This window comes from Galeopterus variegatus, unplaced genomic scaffold (assembly GCF_000696425.1).
Source record: "Galeopterus variegatus unplaced genomic scaffold, G_variegatus-3.0.2 Scaffold18456, whole genome shotgun sequence".
NCBI lineage: Eukaryota > Metazoa > Chordata > Mammalia > Dermoptera > Cynocephalidae > Galeopterus > Galeopterus variegatus.
The window spans coordinates 7,417-16,230 of NW_007744567.1; the positions used below are offsets into that span (position 1 = coordinate 7,417).

Consider the following 8,814-nt stretch of genomic DNA (forward strand, 5'->3'; position numbering starts at 1 on the left):
GTGGGATCTGAACCCTCGGGCGGGAGCGCCGCCGCGCTTCCCAAGCGGCACACTTATCCAGCGCACCACCGGGCCGGCCCGATGGTTTGACATTCTAATATTCCATGTTAACATTTTGAACAAAGAAAAACAAGAAACAGCAAAAATGAATTTACTGTGCTGGCCTATCAAATTATCAGCATATTTGTATGCTATTATGATTCTTACTCAACTTTTTGAAGTTTGATTCATATGTACATATATGTACACATACATGTAAAGACGAATTTCTTGACTCTTCTTTTTCTCTGAAAGCACTTACTCTAGAAGGTGAAATCTTAGAGCAGGGGTTATGAAGGGTCAGATAATACTTTAGGCCTTGTAGGCTAAGAGGGAGAATTGAGAATACAGTCATGCCTCAGTATCTGTGTTGAATTGGCTCCTGGACCTCCTTCCGATACCAAAATCCGAGTATGCTAAATTCCCTGATATGAAATGGTGTAGTGCATTTTGCATATAACCTGCGCACATCTTCCCCTATACTTTAAATAACCTCCTAAGACAGTGCAAATGCTACGTAAATAGTTGCTATACAGTATTGTTTAGGGCATAATGGCAAGGAAAAAAGTCTGTACATGTTCAGTAGAGATGCAATATTTTTCCCCCGAATATTTTTGATCCTTAGTTGAATCCATGGTTGCAAGATTCAGGGATATGAAAGGCCGACAATGTTACATCATGAAAGAAAAGAAATTTCCACAGAATTTTTAACTGATGAAATTAAAAATATAGTAATAATTGAGTACACTATTTCTCTCATACACGTATGTTAAGGAATGGACTTCATTTGGGGGGGATAACGTTTTGCTTAATTGGGGGTTCACAGTGTTCTTTTACCAAAATTGATTGCAAATGTTCATCTGTTAATACTGATGTGTAATGAGACTTATTTCATTCAGAATATACACTCATTCCAAAAGTATATGTTTGAAGGCATTTATAGAATTCTGTTTAGATTCTTTTGCTTATAGTATGTGATTACATTGCAGATTAATCGCTTCAAATTAAAGTTTAGGTGGTAGCTCCTCAATTACACAATTAAATGAATTTTGAAATGTGGAATTACCTTTGACTTACATTGAGATCTGAAAAATGCTGCTGGTGGTGTGAGCTCAAAAATAAATCTGCAAATTCATGGGAATGGAGATCTTGTTTCTTGTAATTTTTGATAGCACAAGAAGTATATAAAGCAGCTTGACATTGCTTGTGATTGAAACAATTTTAGTTGAAATTACTTTACTACAGTATGAATTTCACATGTAATTGCTGTCTTGCTTTTTAAGTTTTGGTTGAATTTATTGAGAAACATTACCAGGTCTCTAGCAACAGCTAATTTCCAAAGCCATTCAGTGTTTGATAATGTTGGTTGAGTGTTTGTTCTCATTTAGAAAATTTCAATCTTAACCATGAGCTAATAAAATACAATCAAACTTTACTTCTGCTAAGCCATCAACCTACTGCGTGGTTGTGCATGTCAGGATATTGAGCTGTCTCCAGCAAACATTCATGGAATTGACTATGGTTAAGTTCACAAGAGTGAATGAATGATATTCCTCATCGGTACTCCTACTGGTTCAATAACATGATAGATTAAAATATTTTTTACAGAGTACCTGCTGATGAATAAGTCAGTGAATAACCATAGTCTTTAAATAGCTTATATTTGTATAAGCTTTGTAAATTTGTCCTTTGAATAAATCCTGTTAATTCTCCACACTTTTTTTTTCGGTGGCTGGCCAGTATGGCTATCTGAATACTTCACCTTGGTGTTACCAATACAATGTTCTAACCAAAGCAGCTAAACTTGCCAGCCTTCCACACAGTTTTATCACCATCACATGTAGCACATCTTAGCAGATGCTACTTCAGGGTGTACTGAATTAGTATTTTCTCAACTTCTTTGAAAATAGTTGTTTCATGCAGTCTGTTTATAGAAGCTAATTTTTCAGTCACTTCAAACTTGGCATTGACTTCTCAAATAAACAAGAACTGAGCAGTATCAGTAACATCTGTCAAGTCATCAAGAACCAAGGAATACCTCTCAAAGTCATTTGTGTTGTTTTTTAATTAACTATTGACGTTAAAGCTAGTAGACTTAAACAAGTTTATTTTCTCTGGCCACATTTATTTGGCTGTTGCAATAAAGATTTTATTAGCTGCTAATTAATGACCACTAGTACACAGTTTTCCTTGATTGGCTAACAAATGAGCCACTTGGAAGATTACCTTTGTTTGCAGCCTTATTTTCATTTTTGTGAAGAAATTTGGCTGTGATAAGATATTCCACTTTAAATTTTGAAATTTTTCTGTCTACTGCTTTCTTGTGAGTAGGGAATATTGTGATGAGTACTTAGCCTGGCAATGTCTATGTTTGCTGTGTTCTTTTATTATCATTGTACAATAAACACAATATTTTTACCATCTTGTGATAATTTATACTCCATTATGCCTTAAAACCACGACATTCATAGTCTGCTTCTCCCTTTTCTCTTGTCCTGATGTGATTGGTATGCACTAGAAATAAAAAGGAAATAATAACAGTATGCTGCAGTGATTTTGTGTGGCCTGAGTTATAACTAAGTGACGGTGATTGGTGGTATACTGATCAGCAGTACAAAGCAGTGATAGTGCCACAGTCTCTGTCACAAGTACTAAGCTCTTCTTTTGTAGGCAATAAACAAGGGAGTAGTGACTTCCAGTAAAATGGTATTCATGGACACTGAAATTTGAATTTCAGATAGTTTCCACATTTCACAAAATATTTTATCTTCATTTGAGTTTTTTCCCCTTAACCATTTAAATATGTAAAAACAATTTTTACCTTACGGGCTGTACAAAAACAGGTTGTGGGCCAAATTTGTCCTGCAGGCTATAGTTTGGCAACATGTCTTGGACTCTAGGATGTGAAAAAATCTAAATTGAAGTTTACAACATGAGAAAATAGGAAAAACAAAAGGTATCATAAACAGCAGTATTATAATAAACTGGAGAGATAAATGGGAAGACTCAAATGTTTTAAGCCTATAAAACTACTGGAGGGAAGAGCAAAAGGGAAATGAAAAAGCTAGTAAATTAAGTTGACAGAAGTTTGAGAATATATTTGAGTTTGAATATATCTAGTCAGCAGTTGAAAGTCTGGGTATAATGTAAACAAATTAGTTAGTTTTCAAAGAAAATTTGCCTAAATATTAAGTTGAATCATCACATATTGAAATCACATAAATTCAGCTGTAGCTCTTGGCTAAAAAAGACAGGAAAAACAGGAGAGTAATTGTTAATGGGGACTGGCGTGTTACCAAGTTTAATTGTCACAACTACCCTATGAAGTAGATACTATTTTTTCCATTTTACATATGGGGAAACTGAAGTATGAAGAGGCTAAATAACTTGCCTGTAGTTAGGTTAGATTTTAATCCGGGTGACCAGGCTCCAGATGCTGCTCTTAGTCACCGTGCTCTACAGTCTATCATGTGACATGTGCCTGAGTTCACTCAGTGAGTGCCAATGCTCCATGAAAGCGGGATGGAGGCCTTGCACCTGTCGTTCCCTCTGGTGTCAAGGCTTCCTTCTTTCTTAACTGTGTTTATATTCAGTACTGAATATGATTCTAATCAAGCGATCTGTTTCAATCCTGGAGGAAAAGTTGGCTCAGGCTTCTTTACTACATGGGATTTTTCAACAGTAATTTGGACCATATCTACTTCTTACCTTAATTTGACTTTAGAACCTAGCCCTTCCTTTAGATGTGATTTTACTGTGAAGGCAACGAGAAGGTTTAAAATTGTACTTTTTTACTGGTATATGTTGGGCATGTACTTTGGAGAGCTTTTTCATTTTAAAATTCTTAGTTCAATTGATATATGTGTATTCATCTGTAGTTGCTAATAAACTTAAGCACGGTGTATATATTGTATTTTAAAGCTTTAACATTTGTTTATGTACTTTTTCCTTAATACAATGTCTTTCTTTTTTAAACAAATTTCCAGCTAGTATGTTCAACACACCAGGAATGCAGAGTTTGTTGCAACAAATAACTGAAAACCCACAACTTATGCAAAACATGTTGTCTGCCCCCTACATGCGAAGCATGATGCAGTCACTAAGCCAGAACGCTGATCTTGCTGCACAAATGAGTTTGTAATTGTATTAAAAAGGACTGTGCAATAACCTAATCATTGTGTTGCGTGTGCTATCTTAACACACTAGAAATATAGGTAAATTACATCTCCAATTTTTTGGACAGTTTGTTTCTTTGCAGTAAATTAATACTTCAGATATAATTAAAACATCTTTATCTCTGCCATTCATTGACTAAAAAGAAGTTTAGGTTTACTTTGTATCTACTTATGTTGAATTAGAAGATGAGTACCAAAAGTTTTGGATTGCTCTCTCTTTTATATATACTCTTCAATGAAATGTAAATCTTGAAAGCGAGTAAGAACAGTGTTAATACATTTTGAAATACTTTTATTAGATTATTCAGATTATGAATAATAGTTATTATGACCAAAAATGGCAGTTGTAAAAATAGCCGGAAATTGTTTATTATGGGAGAGGAGGATTTGTGAGAACAGTGTTCTCATTGTTTCCATTATGTAATTCTCCCCTGATGTTAGTATACTGATCCTTTATTAGTTTATTAATTTTCTCATTTGTTTCTAAAGAGACCATAACTAAGACAAGCAGTAGATCTCAGCACTCGCTGAACATTAAGGATCACTTGAGGAGCTTTAAAAACAACACTTATGCTGGGCTCCATCCTTGGAGATTTTTGATATACAGATGTTTTTTGACTTACATGGGATAATGTCCTGATAAACCCATCGTAAACTGAAAATATTGTAAATCCAGGAGCATACTGAATGTGTATTGCTTTTGCACCATATTTTTTGTATCTTCATAAAGTCGAAAAACCTTAAGTTTAAGCATCATAAGTTGGGGACTGTCCGTAATTGTGTTGGATACCCTCCAAGTTCCCTAGGTGATTCTGATATACTCCCTGGGTTCCACACTCATCTAAAAACCATGGAGAATGTGAAACAAGCTTTGATCATCTGTCATTTGTATTTGCTGTTTGTTAAAAGTGGCTTCTGTAAAGTGTTAGGAATTAGAAATAGTTTCCTTTATAGTTAATCCCATTTCTTAAATTTTGAAAGCTGTTAAAATTAATCACTTCTCTTCATTATGTCAAATGAAATGGTTTTTATTTTCTAACTCTAGAACTGTATTGATTCAAGGATATAGCAAATGTCTTTGAAGTATAATCTTCAATAATACCTTCTGCCCTCACAAAATTTGTGGACTTGGAAATAAAGAACAATAATAGTTATTATGACCAAAAATGGCAGTTGTAAAAATAGCCGGAAATTGTTTATTATGGGAGAGGAGGATTTGTGAGAACAGTGTTCTCATTGTTTCCATTATGTAATTCTCCCCTGATGTTAGTATACTGATCCTTTATTAGTTTATTAATTTTCTCATTTGTTTCTAAAGAGACCATAACTAAGACAAGCAGTAGATCTCAGCACTCGCTGAACATTAAGGATCACTTGAGGAGCTTTAAAAACAACACTTATGCTGGGCTCCATCCTTGGAGATTTTTGATATACAGATGTTTTTTGACTTACATGGGATAATGTCCTGATAAACCCATCGTAAACTGAAAATATTGTAAATCCAGGAGCATACTGAATGTGTATTGCTTTTGCACCATATTTTTTGTATCTTCATAAAGTCGAAAAACCTTAAGTTTAAGCATCGTAAGTTGGGGACTGTCTGTAATTTCGTTGGATACCCTCCAAGTTCCCTAGGTGATTCTGATCCCCCCCCTAAGTTCCACACCCATCTAAAAACCATGAAGAATGTGAAACAAGCTTTGATCATCTGTCATTTGTATTTGCTGTTCATTAAAAGTGGCTTCTGTAAACTGTTAGGAATTAGAAATAGTTTCCTTTATAGTTAATCCCATTTCTTAAATTTTGAAAGCTGTTAAAATTAATCACTTCTCTTCATTATGTCAAATGAAATGGTTTTTATTTTCTAACTCTAGAACTGTATTGATTCAAGGATATAGCAAATGTCTTTGAAGTATAATCTTCAATAATACCTTCTGCCCTCACAAAATTTGTGGACTTGGAAATAAAGAACAAACTTTTAGGGTAATTTTGGTTACATAAAATTTTGCATATTGTAGGTACCTTTTATGAAACAGACTACTATTAAATGCCTCAATTTTCTGTAATCAGTCATTTTTGGCAGTGAATTCAGATAAAATATTGACATTTATTTAAAATAAATGCAGAAAATTTGTATGTAGAGTGGTACTATTTATATGTTTTTAAGTATATATTTGGCTAATTAATAATACTGAATGTGAACTTCCTTTTAAAATTTAACAAGCACATTCCTAGCCATTTATAACAACAGTAAGTTTACGTTTATAAGGTGATTTGAGCACTTTCACATACTGTTTTTACTCTACAGCAAAATGTTGACAATGTTAGGTATGGGTGTCTTTTATTATAGACAGTTTAGAAACTTTTGCATCTGCTCTGGTTATCAGATTAAGGTTTGTAGTTTCTCTGTTTTACTTTTGATTTTTAAATATTCAGAAAAAAGGTCTTGCATGTGAAAATCTGTATTGGTTGTGATAGAAATAGTTAAATTAGGAAAAATATCCTAATCAAAGTGATAACTTTCTGACAAAGAATGAGTAAGTTTAAGATGACATGCTTTTTCTAGATTAGTTTAAATGCTGTAAATCCCAAAAGACAGATGTGATAGCCTTGTTAATATGTTCATAATAAAGAAATATTTGACTGGAGCCAGTAAAGAAGCAGATTTGTTGACCTCAAGTGTAGGTATCACTTTATTTACTGTGAATTTATTGGTCACTGTGAAGTAAATACTATGTACCCGTAAAAGGTTGTCTGAGTTCTTCCTGCCTTGGTTATCTTGTTGAAATTAAACGATCCACTTTGTAACAATAGACTAACTAAACAGGAAGGAGGCATTCTACTTCCAGTATTTACATATAATTGCACTTAACTATGGTTAACTGCTTAAGGGCAAGGGTCATCTTCTCCCTGGACTTTGGACGGGTAAATAAGCCATCAGTAAATCATTGTTGACTTTTCACTCTGTCTGGAGAAACTGATATAAAATTTGTCTTTTTTGAAGCTATGAGAATTTATTAGTTTCTGGTTATGCTGACTGTATATTATAATCATATATTCAGGTATCAAACATCATGTTAATATTTGCCCTGCCTTTTAAATTCTTAACACCTATTTGAAGGTTAGAAGATAATGCCACTTTTCTCATTTCTTGTGGTAGTGAGGTGAAATACAGATGTTAATCTTGGAGTTCTCAGATGGTTTATTCAGGACTTAAAGCATTTTAACATTTTCCGCAGAGGACTGTTGGTACTAGTCCTGGCTCATTTTTACTTAGCAGCCCCATTTCTCTGGCAAGTTAGTTGCTGTTTTGTGGTGTTACTTTTCTGGACCTAATATTAGCTCCTTTATAGTATATAGTAGATATAGTGGTTCCAGATATGGGTTTTCTCTGTGCTTGCCATTTGTGTGTTGATGTTTCCAAGCAAGCCATACATATAGTTCCATGTATTGATGTTTATGTTGATTCTGTCAGTGTAGCAGAAAATGTATCCTCATGACTGCCAGTTATTCCCATTTTTCTTTCAAGGGCACATATTTGCCTTTGCTCGAGGAAATGCCTGAGAAAAATGATTGCTTTTCTTTTTTAGGATATTGCATGTCATTATCATAATCACCATTCTCATTGAGAAAGAAGATGCCTCATTTTTGTTTTTGATTTTTTTTTTTTTTGGAGATCCCTCTTGTGGACAGTATCTTCCCTTTTTTATTTATGTTCTATCTTCCTGCCTTATAAGTGCCATTTTAGGCACTTGGGGGGGAAGATAGAATATTAAACAAGGCACATTACTTGTTTCAGATATTTACAGTTAAAATTGTTTGAACACTTGCCCCATAGATGATGCCGAATAATCCCCTATTTGCTGGAAATCCTCAGCTTCAAGAACAAATGTGACAACAGCTCCCAACTTTCCTCCAACAAGTGAGTAAGAAAAGATGCTAGCTGTCTTTGGTAATGATTTGCTTGAAAAAGTTTGATGATAACCATTTTCCTTGCTCTTCTCTGGCTGATAGCAAAATAGGAGTTTGATAATGCTGCAATCCAGAGCCCCGTTTCACTGCTGACCTTTTGCTTATATTTCTTAAACATAATCTGAGGAAAGAACCATTTTGATTTTGCTTTTGAGGACTTAGGATTTTGAATGCTCTGTTAATACCATAAACCATTTCCTTTCACTTTACTAACTTTGAAGTGCTTCCCTATGTCATGTTATGCTTTGTGGTTTAACTAATTTCAAGTAACAGGAAAGAGCTACCCCATCCTGTTTTACAGGTTTGGTTTCTTTGAGATGTTATTATTTCTTCCAGATTAATAGAATACCTGTTTTCCAAGGGGTAGATCTCATTTCCTCAAACTTGGAATTAGTAAAATTAAAATTGTGTCAGGAAGGTTTTATTATTAAAAAATACTTGAGATCACCATGCTATTTTATTATTTAAAAATATAAAAGAGAAGTCAGTTTTGGTGTTTTTGAAACTGGTAGTTCTAGGGCTTTATATATTATGCAAATGGTTCTCAGGCCTGTAAACCATTATCCAAGGTTAGTGTCCTGGTATTGTTACGTAAGCCTGTCTTTTTTTGCTCAGTCAGGTGGTGTAT

The 8,814-nt window shown here is 34.1% G+C and overlaps 1 pseudogene; it reads left to right on the plus strand.

The window, feature by feature from the left end:
- Positions 1-8,136, plus strand: part of LOC103582914 — a 15,214-nt pseudogene extending 7,078 nt beyond the window's left edge.
- Positions 8,137-8,814: the final 678 nt, after the last annotated feature.